We start from the raw sequence: 23,493 nt of genomic DNA on the forward strand, positions 1-23,493 counted from the left end.
AAAATACTGCTCTGTTCTGGGACATCCCTGAATGACAGTGGTGAAGAAAACACTCCCACAGGGCAGTACTCTGGGCAGTGCATGTGGGTGTTAATTTTGCTTGGAAGGAGAAATGACCAGACATGCTTGGTATACTGATTCATGGGCTATACCCAATGGTTTCACTGAATGAGCCAGGACTTAGAAGGAACATGATTGGGGATCCCTGGGTGGCGCAGCGGTTTAGCGCCTGCCTTTGGCCCAGGGCGTGATCCTGGAGACACGGGATCGAATCCCACGTCAGGCTCCCGGTGCATGGAGCCTGCTTCTCCCTCTGCCTGTGTCTCTGCCCCCCTCTCTCTCTCTGTGACTATCATAAATAAATAAAAATTAAAAAAAAAAAGAAGGAACATGATTGGAAAAATTGTTGTGAGGTCAAGGGAAGAGGTATGTGAATAGATGTTTCTGAATGAGCTAAAAAGGTGAGGATATTTATGTCCTTTGTGAATGTTCAGGACACATCTGAATCATCATATTTAGATTTAAAATATCAGGTGGAAAGTGTGATCCGTTTGGTGGATACCAGTCATATTCTTTCCCTAGCCCCTCCTATCATTTCCCACTGGACTTATGTACAAAGGGGCTATGGTGACAGGAATGGAGTTATGCATGGGTCAGAAACACGGACTTCCACTCACCAAGACTACCTGGCTACAGACACTGTTGAATACCCATTCTGCTAGCAACAGAGACCAATTTGATTTCTTGGCGTGGCACAGTCTCTGGGGTGATTATCCAGCTATCTGCTGGCAGGGTGATTACGTTGGACACTTCCATTTATTCTTATGGGGATAGATCATCTGGGTTGTGGATATGTCTTCACTAGACACAATGCTTCTGCCAAAACAACCATCTGTGAACTTATCCACTATCATGGAAATCCACACAGCATTGTTTCTGACTTTCTCTTGTCCAGGGTTAGCAGGTTCAAGAATCAAGGGGTGGAAATGGGAATGACATGACTCATTACTCCTTCTGATCCATTAGCAAAATTTTTTTTTCCCTAAACCTGGGGCCTTATACTTTGTTGGTCTGAAAATTTTTGTTCCAAAGAGAGAAATGCTTCCAGCAGGACAATATTTGAATTAATTAAGGATAATATTTGGTTCTCTGTCTAGTATAAAATCTATTGTTGTTGATTTCTGACCAACTTTATTACCACAGCCATAGCTGAATTTCCTCCTGAACACTATTTTCAAGAAAAAAATGTAATTAGAAATGCTTTAATGAGGAGTTTGGCTTCTCTCAGAAACAGAGGTTATGAGTCCTTAATTAATTGTTTGATTATACTAATTAAATTTTATTTGATCTTTTGTTCAATCAACTCATCCTGCCAAGATTGAGCAATTTAATCCAATTTGAAATGTATAAATTGTTCAGTGTAATATTTTATGTTTGAAAGAAACACTGGGTAATTACAATATACTTAAAAATCCTATCTCTGTAAAAGACAGCCCTCTGTTTTCTACTTAAGCCACATCTAATACAAAGAAACTAAAAATGTGTTGAAAGCATGCTAACTTTACAAAAATTATGTTTATTCAATGTTTATGTAATAAATCTAATCATTGTTTCTTCATTTATTTTTCCATTAACTTTTCAAAGACTTCATCTAAATGATCTTTGCAGTTTTTCTTGAAACCTAAAATTATTCCATAAAAAGCTTTATTTAAAAAAACATAAAAATAAGAAAAATTTTCCACTTTGGATAATTAACTGTTTTAATTAAATTAAAAAAACTATAATGATATCAAATAATGTATACAAGCTTCTAAAACAATTTGCTTTGAAGAATGTTTTACTTTCATGCATAAAAGTGGAATTCACTCTATTAACATAATAGAGCAAATACCCAGTAGTGTGATTACTGGATTGTAGGATAGTTCTATTTCCAGTTTTTAAAGAAAGCTCCATCCTCTTTTTCAGAGTGATTATATCAGTTTGTATTCCCACCAATAGTGCAAGAGTGTTTCTTTTTTTCCCCATATCCTCACCAGCCCTTGTTGCTTGTGTTTTTGATTTATCCACTCTGACAGGTGTGTGGTGATATCTCATTGCAGCTTTGATTTGCATTTCCCTGAGGATGAGTTATGATAAATATCTTTTCATGTGTCTGTTGGCCATCTAAACATCTTCTTTGGAGAAATGTTTGTTCATGTTTCTGTCCATTTTTAATGGGATTATTTGTTTTTTGAGTGTTGAGTTTTATAAATTCTTCATATATTTTGGATACTAACCGTGTATCAAATATCTCATTTGCTAATATCTTCTTCCATTCGGTAGGTTGCCTTTTAATTTTGTTGATTATTTCCTTTGCTGTGCAGAAACTTTTTATTTTGATATAGTGCAAATAGTTTATTTTTGCTTTTACATCTTTGCCTCAGGATCCATCTAGAAAAATATTCCTGTAGCTGTCAGAGGATTTACTCCCTGTACTCTATGGTTTTAGGCCTCACATTTAGGTCTTTAATCCATTTTGAGTTTATTTTTATGAATGGTGAAACAGAATGGTCCAGTTTTATTCTTTTGCATGTAGCTCTCTAGTTTTCCCAACACCACTTGTTGAAAAGACTGGTTTTTTTTTTTCCATTGTGTCTTCCTCCTTTGTTGAAGATTAATTGACCATATAATTATGGATTTATTTCTGGGTTTTCTAGTCTATTTGATTGAACTGTCTATTTTTAGTCCGGTACCATACTGTTTTAATTACTGGCTATTCTCTGAGTGGAGTGATATTTAATGTGAGATTTCTCTTTTGAGTTTCACTGGCGATAGTGATATTGAACACATTGTGTCTAGGTTTGTGAGCTGATTTTTGCAATTTTTAAATTGAGTTACTTATTTTTACTCTTGGTTTATGAAACTGCTATATATAGAATACATATGAGTCTCTTGTCCAATATATGTATTGCAAATGTCTTCTCTCAATTTATGACTTTTTTTTTCCTTTTCATGATGATTTTTTGTTTGGATTGGAAATTAAAATTATTCCTGAAAACTAACTTGAATTCTAGTAAATAAATATGGGTCTATCATGAATGACTGAAGGTATAACACAATTCTTTCTTTTAAAGGTTTATATTTAGTTCTATGATCCAAGTTTAATTGATTTAGTTGGTATAAGAAAAGGCCAATTTAAAATTTTGTTTACTATACTAAAATCCAGTTGTTAGCCCACCATTTCTAGGGAAAAACTTTCTTTCTCCATTGAATTGTGTTGGTGCATAGAACAAATGATCTGTGTATGGGTGTATTTATGGGCTCCCTTTTTTCCACTGATCAATTTTTCTCTCATCAGTGTAGACACTAATACACTGTGATAAACAATATTTTTATTGTATATCTAGAAATCTGGTATCATAAGATTCAAATTTGTTCTTCTTTTTCAATATTTAATTGTCCATTTCCACATTATTTTTGAATCACATTGTCAATTATTTTTTGGTCGAGTAAGAGAGTTTACTTGGGTCCTGTCCAAAGCACAAATTAACTGGGTGGAATAGACATATTAATGGTGTAAAGTCTTTTAATCCATAAACATCATTTTTCCTTTTTTGGTCTCTTAAGTTTTTTTTCAGTAATGTTTTGAAATTTTCAGTATAGAGAGCTTACAGATATTTTCTTGAATTTATGCCTTAATAGTTTAAGTTTTTTAATATTTATAAATGATGGTGTCTTGGGACACCTAGTGGCTCAGTTGGTCAAGCATCTGCCTTTAGCTTAGGTCATGATCCTGGGGTTCTAGGATCCAGTTGCATCAGGTTCCCCGCTCAGTGGGGAGTCTGCTTCTCCCTCTCTGTCTTCCCCTGCTTGTGCTCTCTCTCTCAAATAAATAAATAAAATCTTTAAAAAAAAGATGGTGTCTTTAAAAAAAATCATTTTCCATTTTTTGTTTCTAATATAAAGAAACTTTTTTATGCATTAGTTCTAATAGCTTTTTTTCTAATAGCTTTTTTTGTGGAATACTTTAAAAAATTTTAAGTTACATAATTATGTTTTTTTCTTACAATTTTCATGCCTTTTTTCTTTTGCCTTAATGAATTCAACATCATCTGAGCTGATCAATTTTTGGGGAGGAGGCAAGATGGCAGAAGAGTAGAGGTCCTCAATTCATCTGGTCCCACAAACTTATCTAGATAACTTTCAAAACATCCTGAACATCTACAAATTCAACCTGAGATGTAAAGAGAGAACAGCTGGAACACTACAGAGAGAAAATTGATCACTTCTGACAAGGTAGGAAGGCAAAGAAAAAAAAGGTGGGAGAGGGGAGCTATGACAAGCCAGGCAAAAGTGGAGCTGTGACAAGCCGGCCCAAAAGCTGAGCAGTGGAAGCCATGGAAAGTCAGGGCATGAAATCTGAGCCCTGGACAAGTGGGAACTTTAAAAACCCATGCCTGAGCCTTCCCTGACTGAGGAGGGCTCAGCAGGGGAATAGGGCAGAGTCACAGGAGGGGCAACTAAGCCTCAATATTCCTGGAGACACAATAATAACAGGGGCGCCCAGGAGAAAGCTCACCACAAACCCTGGTGGGATCTTGGTAAAGGCCTGGAACACCACAACCCTTCAGGGCAATTGGGAGAAGCTGGCCAGTTTCGCAGGTCAGCACGGAGCTCCCTTTATGCTAGAGCCTGGCAATGGGTGGAGGAGGCCATCCTCCATTCCATTCAGGTGAGGCAGACTCTGGGAGGGCATAGGACAGCAAGAACTCTTGCCGCTGAGTGCCCTTCAATTTGTGCAGATCAGTGCACCCATGCCTGCCCCAGGAGCATCTAGGCCAGTGTGGACTGGGAGACTGTGGTTTGTTACTTGTGGGGAGCTCTTGGCTCCGGAGCTGGAGATCTGGCTCCTGCCATTTTTAATTTTTTTTTCTTCTTTTCACTTTTCACCTAGGAGAGGTGGGGCCTCTAGGGAACAAAGGTCTCAGAGGATAAACAGCTCACACTGAGCCCGGCCACCTGGCCAAGGGCGGGATATCTCTGCCCAGGCACAGACACCTGAGAATCAGTGCAGCAGGCCCCTCCCTCAGAAGAACTGTAGGAAGAACAAGGGAAGAGCAAGTTTACTGAATAGTGGCACTGGGAAACTCCAGGACTGAGGGAAAATAATATATAGAACTAGAGGGTTTTTTTTCATTATGATTTGTTTATATTTCAAGTTAAAATTTCCAATATTTTTTCTCTTTTCTTGCCTTAACTACAATATTTTACCAACTCTTTGTTTTTAAGTGTTTTCCTTTTTTTTTAAAGTTCTTTCTTCTTTTTTTTTTTTTTTTAAAGATTTTATTTATTTATTCATGAGAGACACAGAGAGAGAGAGAGAGGCAGAGACACAGGCAGAGGGAGAAGCAGGCTCCATGCAGGGAGCCTGATGTGAAACTCAATCCCCGGACCCCAGGATCATGCCCTGGACCAAAGGCATGCGCTAAACCACTGAGCCACCCAGGGATTCCCAGGTATTTAATTTTTATAAATATATGTGTATATACATATCACTTACATAAAAATATCTATCTTTAGAGTTCAGAATATGTATTTGTCCTAGCTAGTAGTTTAGTTATATAAAGTAATTGATGTTTTATTTGGTGAAAACTGCTATCCCAATTTACTCACACAAAAAAACTTATTAAATTAGGCATTTCAAATGCATTCAGTTTACTGTATTTTAATTATAAGCTGTTACAAGGGGCACCTGGATGGCTCATTTGGTTGAGCCTCTGACTCTTGGTTTCAGCTCAGGTTATGATCTCAGGGTCCTGGGATTGAACCTTGTGTGTGGCTCTGGGTTCAAGGAGAAGTCTGCTCCTCTCCATCCGCCCCTCCCTCTACTTGCTCTCTCTCAAATAAATAAATAAATCTTTTTTTTTTTTTTTTTTTTTTAATAAATTAATTTTTATTGGTGTTCAATTTACCAACATACAGAATAACACCCAGTGCTCATCCCGTCAAGTGTCCCCCTCCGTGCCCGTCACCCATTCACCCCCACCCCCCGCCCTCCTCCCCTTCCACCACCCCTAGTTCATTTCCCAGAGTTAGAAGTCTTTATGTTCTGTGTCCCTTTCTGATATCTCCCACACATTTCTTCTCCCTTCCCTTATATTCCCCTTCACTATTATTCATTAAATAAATAAATCTTTAACAAAAATAAAGCCATTAAAAGAAATTATGATCAATTTAATATTTCAACAAAATTAGCATCGAGACAATAAACTTTAATTTACATTTCTGAGTCCACTGGTAAATATTGAATAAATAATTTTCAGAGCATTAATTGTAGCACATTGCTCACTGATTTGTTTTCACTTTTCAAGTAATATATTTTCTAGATTATATCTCTGAATTCAGTCCTTGTATATTAGTAATTATCTTATGACATAACAAATACAATTGATAGATTTTTAAACTTTAGAGAGCAATTTATGTTGTGTACTAGTTCTAATAGCCTTTTGCTGCATGTGTAAAATCTTTAAGGTTTTTGTTTATACAATTACATTTTTCTCCTTCCTTGTTGTCTTTATAAATTTTTCATTATGATATCATTTTAAAGGTTAGTTCTTTTAAAATAAAAAACTCTCATTTCCAAAGTATTATAAACTTAATCTCTAATGTGCTTTAAGATACTTCACTGCACTATTTTTGAACAGAATATAAATCACTATGCTTTACTCCTGAATTTACTAAAACTTATTTTAGTAAGTTGCCACAAACAGAGTTTTATATGCTCTTTAAGACTATATCTGGGGAGGGGGATGCCTGGGTGGCTCAGTAGTTAAGCATCTGCCTTTGGCTTAGGGTGTGATCTTGGAGTCCTGGGATCAAGTTCCATGTCGAGCTCCCTGCATGGAGCCTGTTTCTCCTCCCTCTGCCTGTGTCTCTGCCACTCTCTCTCTCTCTTTCTTTCTCTCTCTCTCTCTCTCTCTCTCCTTGTGTGTGTATGTCTCTCATAAATAAATAAATAAATAAAATCTAAAAAAAAAAAAAAGACTATACCTGGGGAATTCCCTTTACTAGGAACAATAACAACAATACAACAAAGCATCCCATCAAGTTTGAAACTCTCCTCCCTCAGTAATCTCTGGAAGCAGCCTTTGAGATGAAAGCCCTGTGACTTTGGGTTGCACCAATGTTTCTCAAAGGAGAAATGAACTCCTTTGTCAGAAGCACACTGTGTTGTATATAGAATACAACTTTGTGTGTTTAGCAGCGTACTTTGAATTGTGTTCCTGCAAAATTCAAATGCTGAAATCCTAACTCCCAGGACCTAACAGTGTGACTGTAAACAAAGATAGGGTCTTTAGAGAAGAAATAAAATTAAAACAAGGTCATTTGGGTGGATCCTGGCCCAATAAAACTGGTATCCCTATAAGAGGAGGAAATTAGGCCACAGACACATAAATGGAAGATGATGTGAAGACCCCGGGAGAAGAGGCCATCCACAAGCCAGGGAGAGATGCCACTGAAGAAACCATTCATTCCTACTGACTCCTGACCTCTGACTTCTAGCCTCAAGAATTACAAGAAAATATATTTCTGATATTTAAGCCACCAACTTTACAGTTATAGTTTCATATGTGTTCATATGTCCTATGTAATGTGTTGCCTAGAGTAAAAGGATGGAAAGGGCTAAGATTTCTGAGGGTAGGTCTGCAGAAGACAGAGGAAGAGGAGACCCAGGAAGTGAATGGAGAACTATTAATAGTCTGACCATCCCATCCAAAGCAAAGTTTTTAGATATGAGAAGTCTACTTTTATTCTTTCCTCAGTGTTTACATTTTTCTGTGTGATTTTAACCTTGGAAATACTTCTGAAGAACTTAAACATCACAAATGCCTTGAGTACCTTTGTACTCTTAGTTATAGATTTTCCCAGTTCTTGAATCACAAGTACAAGTGGAACAATTAATTTAAGTAGAATAATAAATTAATCAATGTGATTATTAAAATAAAATATAATTATTCATATGTGACACTATTTTTTTCCTTAAGGGAGAACTTGTGATTTTCCAGAAATAAAACATGGACACATATATGATGAAGACAAATATAAACAAAACTTCTCAGTTGCTAAGGGAAAACATTTTTACTACTCCTGTGATCACAGCTTTGCATCTCCTTCACAATCACTCTGGACTCAAATTATCAGCACCTGGTCCTTTTTTGGATGAATTATTCAGTGCGTTCATTGGGGGAGATGGGGATGAAGGGGATATGGGGCAAAGGTGTGTGTGGGGTGGATCACATCTAAATCATCATAGAACTGGGGGCTGGAGGAGCCAGCAAAGGCAAGATAGTCATTCCTCTTTTTTTTTTTTTAAGATTTTATTTATTTATACATGAGATACACACACACACACAGAGGCAGAGACACAGGCAGAGGGAGAAGCAGGCTCCATGCAGGGAGCCTGATGTGGGACTCGATCCCTGGTCTCCAGGATCAGGCCCTGGACTGAAGCTGGCGCTAAACCGCTGAGACACCTGGGCTGCCAGTCATTCCTCTTTTGTAAGAAACTGTGGAAATTAAATCAGAAAAAAAAAAAAAAAAACCAAGTATAAACTTTTGTGGAATATCTAGATCTTTTCATTTTAAATACTAATGGTCAATAATATTAACTGCTACTATTTAATTTAAACACATTCATTTGGTAATTGTCTGAATGTAGATTTTCTTAAGAGAGTTTATTTGTGGGGCACCTGGGTGGCTCAGTTGGTTAACCCTCAACCTTCAGCTTAGGTCATGATCTTGGGGTCCTGGGATCAAGCCCCCACATTGGACTCTAGCTCAAGGAGAGCCTGTTTCTCCCTCTCCCTCTGCCTACTGCTCCCCCTGCTTGTGCTCTCTCTCTCTGTCAAATAAAAAAATAAAGTCTTTTAAAAAAGAGGGTTTATTTGTATGTATAATATCTGATTCAAAATGTGCTGTTTCTTTGAATATTCAAGAAGGGTTTTTAAGCTAATTTCCTCAATTTTGTGTTTTTTATTGATCCTATCTTTGTTTTAAAAAATTATATCTGTCTTACCCTCTCAGTGAGTACAGAGAAAAAGTAGAGAAGTGAAGAAGACAGTGTCATGAAAGGTAAAAGTAAAAAACACAAAGGAGATAAAAGTCATCTCATCCTTCAAAAAGCAATTTAGACAACCAAATGAGAAATAAAAACTAACTTTACTGATATCTAGAGGAATTTCATAAATTAAAAGTTTTATATACACATGTGGTGATTAATGGTGTTTACATATTTTTTCTTTTTAACTTGTGTGAACTAATTTTTAAGAAATGAATTTTTGTGCTTGATTTCTCTTTTGAAGTTTGCAAAATGTAAGACTCTTTCATTGCAAGATTTAATTAGTTTTGGGTTTTTAGGGCAGTGCTTTTTCCCTTGGGTGGAGAATGGTCATTTGGCATCTTCAGGACAGATACACCAGGAAGGTGATACTATACAAATTGTCTGTCATACGGGCTATAGCCTGCTACATAATCAGAGCGCTATCACATGTGCAGAGTGGCTGGTTCACCCCTCCTAAATGCAATCAGATGGGTAAAATACTGTTGTTGGGATCCTGTATTCTTTTTTATTTTATAAAGACATAGCAGCATGAAAGATATGCAGTATTGCTGTTGTGATTACCCCCCTTTTAGGTTTAGAGCTCTGATTGTGTCTGAGTAGATATGGAAGTCTCTGGATAATTACTAGAAAATAATTTTGTTTGCTTACAGGAATTAAATGTAGGAAATATTAGAAAAACACTAGTCAAGAACACAAGGAACATCTTTGAAAGATACTTGCATGTTTTAGTAACACAAATTTAATGTTTATAATGAAATTAGTTGACACAACATGAGGATAAATTAAATTTTACATAGTGTAATAGTTAAAATACCACATTTGCAAGATATTATTGCTAGGAAACATAGCTACATGACATTTATCTTTTTTGGCAAATGCTAAATTTCTATCATTTAAAGACTAGAACAAACACATTGCTAATTTCCACATTGTTAGAACTTTGTACTTCTAAAATTTAGGTTTCCAGGGTATAATTTAGAACTTGGAAAACTCCTTCATAAAAAACCATGTTGAAAATAGGAATATATTGGAACTGAAGTTGAGTTGGAGTTTCTCATACTTTTAATGGAAACAAAGCAGTTGCTGGATATGAATAAGGGTCTTGGGAATAATAAGATTCCTAAAGCACAGTCACAGCCTCTAAGTGTCTATTCTAGCTCTCTGTATTTTCCCACTCATTATTAATTCATCTAATCAATATTTATTGTGAACTTCTATATGCGAAGCAGTACCACAGCTGTTGGAGATCAATGGTCTACAAGAGTCAGTATCTCTTTATTCATAGACTATAGTGTTAAGTTAGAAAACTGACAGTAAGAATAACAATAATTTTAAAAAAGAAAATAGAAAACTAAAGATTATTAATCATGCACATTATAAAAGGTAATATTGATAAAAGTGGCCAGAAGAAGGGCATATTTCACATGACATAGTTTTCGAATCTTTGCCAACCATAAGGATGACATCTGGAGAGGGTTTAGATAAATCACCTGAAGTCATCAAAAGGTTTGGACGTACTAAAGCAAAATGAGGAGGCCAATGTAGCAAACAGAGTGCTGATGGGGCAGAGTGCTAAATTAATTAATTTAGAAATTATAGGCCATAATGCATATTTTGGATTTTTAGTCTATGTGCAATTAGAAACCCCTGGGAGATTGTAAGCAGGAAAATGGCACAAAATGAGTTTAAAACAAGATCACTATGATCACTATTTTGAAAATGAATCTGGAGTGACCAAGAAAAGAAGAGAGGAGGGCCAGTAGGAAGAATCAATTTCCAGTTATGGGATGAGTCAGTTCTGGGAATCTAACGTATAGCTTGGTGACTCTAGTTAACAACACTCTCCTGTATACAATATTGGAAGTTGCTGAAGAGCATATCATAAATATTCTCACCACATGTGCACATACATACACACACATGGGTAATTATGTAAGGTAGTGTATACGTTAACTAACATTTTGTGGTTATTATTTCACAATATACACAAGTATCCACTCATCATGTTGGGTGCCTTAAACTTATGCAATATTATTTGTCAGTTACATCTCAATAAAGCTAGGGAAAAAATAAAGCAAGTCTCTTGTAGACAGTACATATATGAGTCCCATTTTTAAAATTCTTTCTCCAAAATTCTGCTTTTTAATTGGAGAATTTAATTTACTTAAAGTGAGTACTGATAATAAATGTCTTACTGCTGCCATTTAAATTATTTTCTGAACGTTTCATATCTTTTTTGTCCTCAGTTTTCCATTAATGCCATTTTAAAAAATGTTTGCTGGATTTTTTCTGTAGTGAACCAATCTGATTCTTTTCTCATTTGCATTTCTGTTTTTTAGTGATTTATTTTAGTAGTTTCTTTGGGGATTACAAATTGCATCTTATAAATCACATCTTGAATTTACAATTACCTAGTTTGAATTAGTTACCAGCTAAGCTTCAGTAGTATCTAAAAATCTGCTCCCATACATCTTCATTCCTTTCCCTTTATATGTTATTGTCACACAATATGTCTTTGTCTATTGTGTTCCCCTTAATATAGATTTATAATGATTATTTCATGCATTTGCCTTATAAATCATATAAGAAAAAATAATTTAAAAACATAAACACAATAATAATGGCTTTTATATTTCCCTTTATTACCAATAATTACCTAATGGTACATGTAAGGACCTTTACTATTGTCCTCTATGTTTTCATTTAGCTTCAAGTTACTGTCTAATGTCCTTAAAATTCAGCCTTCAGCATTTATTATAGGTCATGTCTAGTTGTAACAATTTCTCTCAGCTTTTGTTTATTGGGGAATGTCTTAATTTCTCCTTTAATCTTGAAGGACATTACTACTGGATATAAAATTGTTGTTTGATAGCTTTTTCCCCTCCTCTTACGACTGCCTCCTAGCTTCCATGGTTTCTCAGGAGAAATTGACTAATGATGTTAATTAGGACCACTCATAGGCAATGCACTCCTTCTCTTTCGCTGCTTTCAAGATTACCTCTTTATCTTTGGATTTGATACTTTGATTCTAATGTGAGTCTGAGTTTATTCTCCTTGAAGTTTGTTGAGACTCTTGGATGTGTGGATAATATATTTTATCAAATTTGGGAAGGTCTCACCTATTAATTTGAATAGTAGTTCATTTTTCTTCATTTAGTTCTCATTTTTCTTCATTCTTTTTTCTCACTGCTCTTTTGACCTACCTTCAAATCCACTAATTCTCTCTTTGTTATATTTTCTTTTCTTCTTGAATTTGAGGTTAGTAGTTCTTTTGTTCTACCACTTTTAAAAATATTGTGCCACTTGTCCTGGCTTCTTTATTTTTGGATGAGTAATCTCCCATTTGAATCATTGTTTGCCTATTGGTTCTGCATTATATTTCTCTATGTTTAGGATCTTTTTTCTTTCTCTTTAATCTTCAGCAATTTGATGATAATGATGTGTCTTGATATGGATTTATCTTGTATGGAGCTTGCACAGTTTTCTGAATATGTATATTTATATGTTACATGCATTTGGGGGAAATTCCTGACCACATTTCTTTAAGTGATTTTTTTTTAGCTCTATACCTTTCCCCCTTTATGGAATGCCAATCACATTATTTTCCCACAAGTCCCTGCAGTCTGTTAATTTTGTGTGTTTTCATTCTATTTTTAGATTAGGTCATTTCCATTCATCTATCTTCAATATCAGTGATTCATTCTTTCATCATCTCCAATTTATTACTGAGCTCTTCCCAATGAGGGTTTTTAAAAATGTTATCTTTTTTATCTATATTTTTCAATTTATAATTCTTTTTAGGTTCTTTAAATTCCATGTCAAGGAGAATTTCACAATCTGAGCGATCTCAGAGTTAGCATCTGTTCATTTTCTTTTCTCTTTTGAGAAAAGAACCGTGATCCGATGAATAATTCCCAATTGTATCCTGGACTGCTGGGGTATAATGTAATGAGAATCAGAGTTTTATGTAAACCTTCTATTTTATCAAGTCTCCACTGACACAACTCTTGCAGGTAAAGGAGCCAATGAATTATTAGTGCTGGGCAGGAGTAGAAGGCCTATCCCTTGTCTTTGCTGACACCTCCCTAGACGGGATTGACACCACCTTATTACCAAGAAAGGTGCATTTCCAACTATGCACTTGGCTTCCACTGATACCATGGGAGGAGAAGTACTTATTGCTGCAACTGTGGATATAAGTATAGCATAAGCAGTCAGCCTTTGCTGACATCATGGGAAGGGCAAGGAGCACCTGCATTTGGTAAGGCAGGTTGGAAATCTAAGTTACCCATTTGGCTTTTGCTGATTTATTTTAAAAAAAGATTTTTATTTCTTTATTCATGAGAGACACAGAGAGATTCATAGAGACATAGGCAGGAGAAGAAGGTTCTCTGCAAGGAAGCCAATGTGGAACTAAATCTCAGATCCCAGGATCAAGCCCTGAGCTGAAGGCAGACACTCAACTGCTGAGCCACTTAGGTGTCCCTGGCCTTTGCTGATGGATAGGCATTCTGAAGTGTTTCTATCATGTTTTTTTTTTAAGGATATGTTAGGTATTATTTAAAAAAAAAGTGTCTTTGTAGGCTGTTTTTCTTGTATTTTGCTTAGAAAGAGAGCAGATTCTATTGGGGGCTTTTTTTGGGTGTAAATTTCATGATTCTAGGTTGAAAGTTTCTTTCATCATAGGTCTGGGATGTGCAAGAAGCAAAGAGAAGCTCAAGCAATTCACAGCTCTGTTGCTCTGTTTCTATATCCCCAGCAAATTTGACTTCTCTGCATTGTCTGAGTTTCTTTATGTTTGTTTTATATAATATGTCAGACTTTTGTGTTATACTTAGCAGAGGGAATATGAATAAATGCTTCTCTTCCATCTTTCTGAAATAGGAAGTTAATATACTCTTTTCACCTTCCATCAATCTGTTTCTTTAATTTTTGCAAGGAGTTGATTTTTAAAAACAATGAAAAAATTAAATTATTAGTGTCCCAAGAGACATTGTAGTAGGTTATATAAGAGTACAGGAACTTTATATGATGGCTAACTATGCAACGCCCATCTTCGGTCACTGTGAAATTCATTTTTATACTGGAATGTGGTAAAGCAGAAATATATATTTCTAGTGCATGAATGGAAGGGCTACAAAATATTGCAATTCTTACTTTATGTGATTAGAATTTCACCAATGAATTATTTCTTTCTTCAGAATCATACAAGTCTTGATATTACATCCTGTGCTGCTTCTCAGATATACATGATATTTTGTATGAAATCCTAATAATTTCATATAACAATATATTAAAAGAAGCAAGTTAAAATTTCTATGAATGGTTGTATCATATATAAATCATATTATATCTATCTGTTATCTATCTATCTATCTATCTATCATCATCATCATCATCTATCACCTATCTAATGGTTCTATCAAATATGGTTCTATCATAATACTTTAAAAAGGTGGCAGAGCTTGGGGCACCTGGGTGGCTCACTTGGTTAAGCATCTGCCTTTGGCTCAGATCATCATCCTGGGGTCCTGGGATCAAGCCCTTTAGCAGTGTTCCTGCTTAGTGGGGAGTCTGCTTCTCCCTCTCCCTCTCTCCACATCCTGCTCATGCTCTATCTCAAATAAATAAATAATATCTTTTTTTAAAAAGGTGGTACACTTTGATTACTTAGACAAGATCAGTTGTCAGGAATGGGTAGTATATAGAAAGGAAACAGAGAGGAGAAAGCTAGCTTTATTTAAATTGTGCAAAACCAAATTGTAAAACTGAAAATTTTCAGTTATCATATATGGATTTTATCTTACGTCCACTGAGGATGTCTATTTGTAATCCTGACTGAAATGTGTTATTCAATTGGTATGAGGATCCTTCCTATTATGATGTTGTTTTTTCCACACCACCAAGCAATTATCTGACACCAGCAGAGTGTCCTACAGTTGAACTCAGTCCTAACACTATCTAGAAGATCTCACAGATAAAATACTCAGTCCAAAACAAGACCGCCCCACCCCTTTCAGAAGTCAATTGCAAGTTCAGTGTGCCACCTGTGCCTCAAAAATATAGTGGGTTTTCTGGTGGTGGATCTTGAAGATAGGCCACAGAGATTCTACTTTCCTATTTCCCTCATGCCATTCTGTTTCAGCTTCCTTCATCTTTTGATATAATTCATCCAGTGTTGGCTCCGTCAACCATCAACCGTCTGGGGAAGCTTTCCAGCTTCTTTTGACTTTAGGCATTTTTCCCACAAGATAATTTGCAAAAATTGTCTGTTTCCCAAGACTTTAACAGAAAGACCTCTGGTCTCTTCAGTTACAGACTTCAGTTCTCTTCCAGCTCTACCAATTATGGTGTGACTTTGGGGAGGTCACATTCCCCTTCTGGTCCTCAGTCTTCTCTGAACCACTGTCACCATCAGCTGCCATTTCTCTCTTATGGAATATTTTAAAAATACAAATAAAATCATGGTGCTTAAAACTAACTTTTTCAGACTGAACTAAGTAATGTAATATATTTGTTTCATGAGATATTTGGCCAGATTAAAAGAACAGTTGGAATCATGGACAATTCCCTATCTTAAGACACTCAGGGGAGCCTAGGTGGCGCAGTTGGTTAAGCATCTGCCTAATCATCAGGTCCTGATCGCAGGGCCTTGGATCCAGCCCTTTGCTCAGCAGGGAGCCTGCTTCTTCCTATCCCTCTACCAGCTGCTCCTTCTGCTTGTGCGCGCTCTCTCTGTTAAATAAATAAAATCTTTTTTTAAAAAAGCATTAAGACATTAAGTTATTTCCTGAGGAATAAATGTATTAAAGCTACCTAAAGTGCACCTGACAGCCCTATGAAATTCCATATTGAGACCTTAAATAGGCAGCTGGGGTGTGATCATAGAATGCTATATAAATTTGGGCTTCTTTAGCATGTGAATTATATTTTAAGGTAATTTACTAGCTGAGTTTATTCCAGGGATTAGTGTATACAGAAAAAAAAAGTCTGAGAATTTGGTTATAGAACCTTCTAGTATTTACAGTTCAGGAAATAAAGGGAGCCAACAAAGGTGATATTATATTAGCCACTTGTAGTATTTCATCTCAACTTTTGCCTGGCATATATATATTTTCCAATCGTTTACTTTGAGCTCACCTATGTTTTCACGTTTGAAGCGAGTTTCTTTTAGACGCCATACAGTTGGATCTTGTTTATATGTCATCCTGCCATTTTCAACTTTTATTTATTTATTTTTAATTTATTTTATATTTTTTAAAAATGTTATTTATTTATTCATGAGAGACACACAGAGAAATACCCACCATTTGCTTCAACGTGGATGGAACTGGAGGGTATTATGCTGAGTGAAGTAAGTCAATTGGAGGATAAACATTATATGGTCTCATTCATTCAGGGAATATAAAAAATAGTGAAAGGGAATAAAGGGGAAAGGAGAGAAAATGAGTGGGAAATATCAGTGAGCGTGACTGTACATGAGAGACTCCTAACTCTGGGAAATGAACAAGGGATAGTGGAAAGGGAGGTGGGTGGGCGGATGGGGTGACTGGGTGACAGGCACTGATGGGGGCACTTGATGGGATGAGCACTGGGTGTTATGCTATATGTTGGCAAATCAAACTCCAATAAAAAATATACAAAAAATAAGACACACACACACACACACACGCACACACACACACAGGCAGAGGCAGAGGGAGAAGCAGGCTCCCTGCGGGGAGCCCGATGTGGGACTTGATCACCAGCCGGGGGGGTCACTGGGGGAGCTGAAGGCAGATGCTCAACCGCTGAGCCACCCAGATGTTTCAAAAAAATTTTCAATTTTTTAACTGAAGTATATAAACCATTTACACTTAAAGTAATTATTGATAGATTAGGGGCTGTTTCAGTCATTTTATTATTTGTTTTGTGTGTGTTTCTTCTGTTTCTCATTCCTGTTTTCTTGCCTTCCCCATGGATTTTTGGAACATTTTAAAATCATTTTATTTGATATATCTATATTGTTTTTGAGTGTATCTCTTTGTATAGTTTTGTTATTGTTGCTGTAAGTATGAAGATGCACATATATGGCTTATCACTCCCCCTGCTATTGACATTTTACCACATCAAGTGAACTGTGGGAACTTTGATTCTGTTTAGGTCCACTGAGTCTCCCCACATTTTTAATATAAAGTTCTCAAGTATTTCCTCTACATACATTAGCATGTGATGTAGTTTTGCTCCAATATCAAATCATTCCAAATGATGTAATTTTGTACAAACATCAAACATAATTTAACCTACTAAACAGGAAGAAGAGAGTCTGTTATATTACCCCTATTTTTCTTTCTTTCTTTTTTTTTTGTCCTTCCCGAAGTATTAATTCTTCTGTTACCTTTTCCTTTCTATTTAGAGAATTCCTTGAGAAATTCTTTAAGGACAGGTCTACTGGAACAAATTCTCTGTTTTTGTTTGTCTCAGAAAGTCTTCAATTCTCCCTTAAATCCTACAGGGTAGTGTCACTGCATATAGAATTCAGGGTTGACAGTTCTTTCTGACTTCATGGTTACAAATGAGCATGCAACAGATATTTGAGTTCTTTCTCTTCCATTGGTTTGCATAATTTCTATCTAGACTGATATTTTTTTTCCTTTTCTTAATAGTTTTCAGCAGTTTGATTATGATGTATCTTGGCATGACTTTCTTTGGGTTTAACCTGTTTGGAGATTTCCCAGCTTTTTTAGTGTATGCATTTATGTTTTATGACCAGTTTGGGAAATTTTTGGCCATTATTTTTTGAAATATTTTTTTCATCTCTAATCCTTTCCTCTTTCTTTTCTTGAGTGTCTCCTTTTTGTTATTTTCCCACAGGTCCCTGTAGCTCTGTCCATTTTTTTGTTTGCTTGTTTTCAGTCGAGTCTGAAAGTGAGTGATTTGTATTGCTCTATATTCAAGTTTATGTATCCTTCTGGCATCTGCAATCTATTACTAAGTCTATCCAGTGGGTTAAAAAAAATCTGTTATATTTTTCGGTTCTATAATTCCCATTGAATTAAAAAAATTGTCAAATAATTCCAATATCTATGCCATCTTAGTGTGGCCTTCTGTTGATTTTCTCTCTCCTTTGAGATTTTCCTGGTTCCTGCTAGGATGAATGATTTTCGATTATATGCTGATGTTTTGAGTAATATGTTTTAAAATTCTGCATTTTGTTGAAATATTTTATTTGTTAGGCTTTTATTACTACCATGCAGGGTACAAGTCCAGGCTTCCCAGTTGGCCTCTACTGATTCACAGGAAGGGGGAACAGGGTCTTGTTCCCTATGAGTGTGGGTAGGGTCTAGGCTCTTCACCTGGCCTCTGTTGATCAAGGTGGAAAAAGGTGTGGTCTTAGGTTTCTTTTGTGGGGTTTCTCTGGAGTAATTCAGGTATTGTAAGAAATGTCTCTGCCTTGCTAGGCCTGGGAAATCTCTTTTCATGTTGGTGTTTACAATACATTCAGGATTTTTAGTTATACTTAGCAGAAGGAATAAGAAGAAATGTTTCTACCTCATCTTGTCCAGGACAGAAAGCTATCTATTCCCTTTCACATTATACAAATTTGTAATTCTTTGAATTTTATTAAGGGGGAGGATATTTATTTTGTAATAAAAATGCAAATCAATAAAAAATGGCTAGAGATCCAATAGATACTACAATATGTTATGTAAAAAAACAAGGAAATTTCTGTCTAAGCTTTTTTTTGAGGTCTGCATTTTAATTTAATTTAATTTTGTTTTGTTTTTATTGAAGTTCAATATGCCAACATATAGTATAACACCTAGTGCTCATCCCATCAAGTGCCCTCCTCAGTGCCTGTCATCCAGTTACCCTAACCCCCCTCCCATGTCCCCTTTCAGAACCCTTTGTTCATTTCCCGGAGTTAGGAGTCTCTCATGGTTTGTCTCCCTCTCTAATTTTTCCCACTCAGTTCCCCTCCTTTCCCTTATAATCCCTTTCACTATTTCTTATATTCTCTGTATGAGTGAAACTATATGATTATTGTCCTTCTTCAATTGACTTACTTTACTCAGCATTATACACTCCAGTTCCATCCACATCGAAGCAAATGGTGGATATTCGTCCTTTCTATGGCTGAGTAATATTCCATTGTATACCACTTCTTTATCTCTTCATCTGTTGAAGGACATTGTGGCTCCTATCACAGTTTGGCTATCGTGGACATTGCTGCTATAAACATTGGGGTGCAGGTGTCCCGGCATTTCACTGCATCTGTATCATTTGGGTAAATACCCAGCAGTGCAATTGTGCTGGGTTGTAGGGTAGCTCTATTTTTAACTCTTTAAGGAACCTCCACACTTTGGAGGTTTTCAGAGTGGCTGTACAAGTTCATATTCCCACCAAAAGTGCAAGAGGGTTCCCTCCATATCCTCTCCAACATTTGTTGTTTCCTGTCTTGTTAATTTTCCCCATTATCACTGGTGTGAGGTGGTATCTCATTGTGGTTTTGATTTGTATTTCCCTGATGGCAAGTGATGTGGAGCATTTTCTCATGTGCTTGTTGGCCATGTCTATGTCTTTTTTGTTGAAATTTCTGTTCATGTCTTTTGCCCATTTCATGATTGGATTGTTTGTTTCTTTGCTGTTGGGTTTAATAAGTTCTTTATAGATCTTGGATACTAGCCCTTTATCTGATATGTCATTTGCAAATACCTTCTCCCATTCTGTAGGTTGTCCTTTAGTTTTGTTGATGGTTTCTTTTGCTGTGCAGAGCCTTTTATCCTGATTAAGACCCAGTAGTTCATTTTTGCTTTTGTTTCCCTTGCCTTCATAGATGTATCTTGCAAGAATTTTCTGTGGCCAAGTTCAAAAAGGGTGTTGCCTGTGTTCTCCTCTAGGATTTTGATGGATTCTTGTCTCACATTTAGATCTTTCATCCATTTTGAGTTTATCTTTGTGTATGGTGAAAGAGAGTGGTCTAGTTTCATTCTTCTGCATGTGGATGTCCAATTTTCCCAGCACCATTTATTGAAGAGACTGTCCTTTTTCCAGTGGATAGTCTTTCCTGCTTTGTCAAATATTAGTTGGCCATAGAGTTGAGTGCCCATTTCTGGGTTCTCTATTCTGTTCCATTGATCTATGTGCCTGTTTTTGTGCCAGTACCATGCTGTCTTGATGATCACAGCTTTGTAATACAGCTTGAAATCACAGCTGTAATACAGCATTGTGATGCCCCTGGCATTGGTTTTCTTTATCAACACTCCCCTGGCTATTTGGGGTCTTTTATGATTCCATTCAAATTTTAAGATTATTTGTTCAAACTCTGTGAAGAAAGTGCATGGTATTTTGATGGTGATTACACTGAACATGTAAATTGCCCTGGGTAGCATATACATTGTCACAATATTAATTCTTCGAATCCATGAGCATGGAATCTTTTTCCATATCTTTATGGCTTCCTCAATTTCTTACAGAAGTGTTCTGTAGTTTTTAGGGTATAGATCCTTTACCTCTTTGGTTAGGTTTATTCCTAGGTTTATGCTGTTGGGTACAATTGTGAATGAGATTGACTCTTTAATTTCTCTTTCTTCAGTCTCATTGTTAGTGTATAGAAATGTCACTGATTTCTGGGCATTGATTTTATATCCTGCCACATTGTTGAATGCTGTATGAGCTCTAGCAGTCTTGGAGTGGAGTCTTTTGGGTTTTCTATGTACAGTATCATGTCATCTGCAAAGAGGGAGAGTTTGCCAATTTGAATGCCTTTTATTTCTTTTTGTTGTCTGATTGCTAAGGCTAGAACTTCTAGGAGTATGTTGAATAGCAGTGGTAAGAATGGACATCCTTGTCATGTTCCTGATCTTTGGGGGAAAGTCTCTCAGTTTTTCCCCATTGAGAATGATATTCACTGTGGGCTTTTCATATATATCTTTTAAGATACTGAGGAATGTTCCCTCTATCCCTACAATTTGAAGAGTTTTGATCAGGAATGGATGCTGTATTTTGTCAAATGCTTTCTCTGCTTCTGTTGAGAGGATCATATGGTTCTTGTTTTTTCTCTTGTTGATGTGATCTATCATGTTGATTGTTTTACATGTGTTGAACCACTCTGGCATCCTGGGGATAAATCCCACTTGGTCATGGTGAATAATCTTCTTAATGTATTGTTGGATCCTATTGGCTAGTATCTTGTTGAAAATTTTTGCATCCGAATTCATCAGGGATATTGGTCTATAATTCTCCTTTTTGGTGCTGTCTAAGCTTTCAATCTGTTCAGCATTTATCCTCTAAGAAAAGCACTTTTTAATATCAAAATAATGTAAAGCAGATGTATTTGTTAATGCTTTATGTATGCTTTCATGTGGGGTGAAAGGAAGGGCTTAAAATGTAACTCTCATTTTAGTGATTAAAGTTTCTTCAAGGAATCCTTTATGTCAGCAGAAATCACAAGTCTTGATACTAAATACTCTGCTATGTTTTTATTGCTTTATTTTAACCTGTGTTTTTCTTTGGTCTTTTCATGAATCAAATAATGTTTTTTTAGACCCTAACAGAAAATGTAGGCCCCCTCTGTTGATTGCCAAAGGAGACATTACCTCATTCCCATTATCATATATGCTCCAGGATCATCAGTCGAGTACCAATGCCAGGCCTTGTATGTACTTTGGGGAAACAGAAATATAATATGCAGTAATGGACAGTGGTCAGAACCACTGAAATGCTTAGGTAAATATTTTAATATTCTCATAGATATTGGGAAGATCAGTATAATGAATATGATGTTTTGCTATTTATAGAATTTTCATGGATTAACAAACAACCGTTCTGTTGAATGCTTGACTTCCAAATATTAATATATGAGGAAATAAAGTTGGAAAAATCCTTGTTCAAGCTGTAACAGCAACAAAAGATCCTTTAATAGAAGCTCTTCATATGATAGCTGATTATAATATTTAACTATTACACATTAAACACAGTACCTTATTTTTACATCCTTAATTGTTTAAAATGATTTAAATCTACATGATGGATTTTCAGTGAGTTGGTTTGGAAAAGGTTTTGAGAATGAGGTGCTAGCCCAGTAAAGAATATTCTACTTGAAAGTCTGAAATTCTGTGGAAAAGATTTGTATGCTATTTAATGTTTTATGTTCATTTTTGTACTTTCAGAGGGATGTGTGATATTAGAAGAAATCATGGAAAAACATAACATACATTTACGATGGATCCATGAGAAAAAATTTTATTCTAAAACCGGGGATACTATTGAGTTTATATGTAAACATGGATATTGTAGAAAGACACCACGGCATACATTTCAAGTAACCTCTCAGGAAGGGAAACTGACATACCCCATTAGTATATGATGCAATGGTCAAAATGCAGTCCTAAAATTAAAATATGTACATTTATTCCAAAGGTTTCATTATGAATCCAATTCTTCTCAGTTATTTTTTCAACTATTTAATTCATTTTATTCATGTCAGAATTTATGTTAAATATTATTTGGATGATATAGTCTGAGAGACAAATGAATCACTCCGGAAAAGCACCGCATTAAAACTTGGTGAACCAAAATGCTATGTGTACTATTTATAAGATATCTGTGGCAGGAAATTAGTTGTGATCACTTCAGTGCCTGCTTCTATTTATCCTTCTCCTAACTTTCTCAAAGGTTTCTCCATAACACCTGAGGCTTCCTGAGGCTCTTCATTTCAGAGGAGATGGGGAAAAATTGCTTGCCTCCATCTTCAAAATCATATCACTTCACAGACTCATAGAGATCTGTCTCATACCTATGTTGGTAGTAAGATGTAAGAAGTTATCATTTACTTTTGCTTATCTATTATCTATCTATCTATCTATCTATCTATCTATCTATCTATCTATACAAAAAATGATAACGTGCATGATCTCCTATGTCTCTCTAGCAAACTTAATAATTCAAACAAATCATAAAGAGGAATTCAAATGCAATTAGGTGTATAGCCATTATGACATTAAAAATGATTTCAGAAGTCCAATATCAAGTATAGACACACACACACGTTATGCTTTGAACACTGAATGCTTATAGTAAAAAGGCTTATTGTATTGTAAAAGTACAATAATTTTATAGTGACTATAACTGAATTCAGAGATAATAGAGAGGAGAGTGGCTGTTTAATTCCTTTATTTTTACCTGTGTCCTCTAATTTTTCTATATTTAGTATATATTACCTTTGAACCATCAGATATGTCATTTAAAAATTAAGATATTGAGAACTATGAAGACTTCTTTGGTGCTTATATTCAGATCTAAAAACAATTTCATGATTTTGCTGGTATAGAGGGCTTTGGAAACATTCAACCACAAGAGTCTGAAATATGATTTTTATGTTCATACATTTCAAACAACATAATTAGAATCAC

General features: G+C 35.7%; 1 pseudogene; it reads left to right on the forward strand.

The window, feature by feature from the left end:
• The first annotated feature begins 81 nt into the window (after nucleotides 1-81).
• LOC129505788 (complement factor H-related protein 2-like) lies at nucleotides 82-22,448 on the forward strand (annotated as a pseudogene).
• The last annotated feature ends 1,045 nt before the right edge of the window (nucleotides 22,449-23,493 follow it).

Source organism: Nyctereutes procyonoides, unplaced genomic scaffold (assembly GCF_905146905.1).
Source record: "Nyctereutes procyonoides isolate TBG_1078 unplaced genomic scaffold, NYPRO_anot_genome, whole genome shotgun sequence".
NCBI classification, from domain to species: domain Eukaryota; kingdom Metazoa; phylum Chordata; class Mammalia; order Carnivora; family Canidae; genus Nyctereutes; species Nyctereutes procyonoides.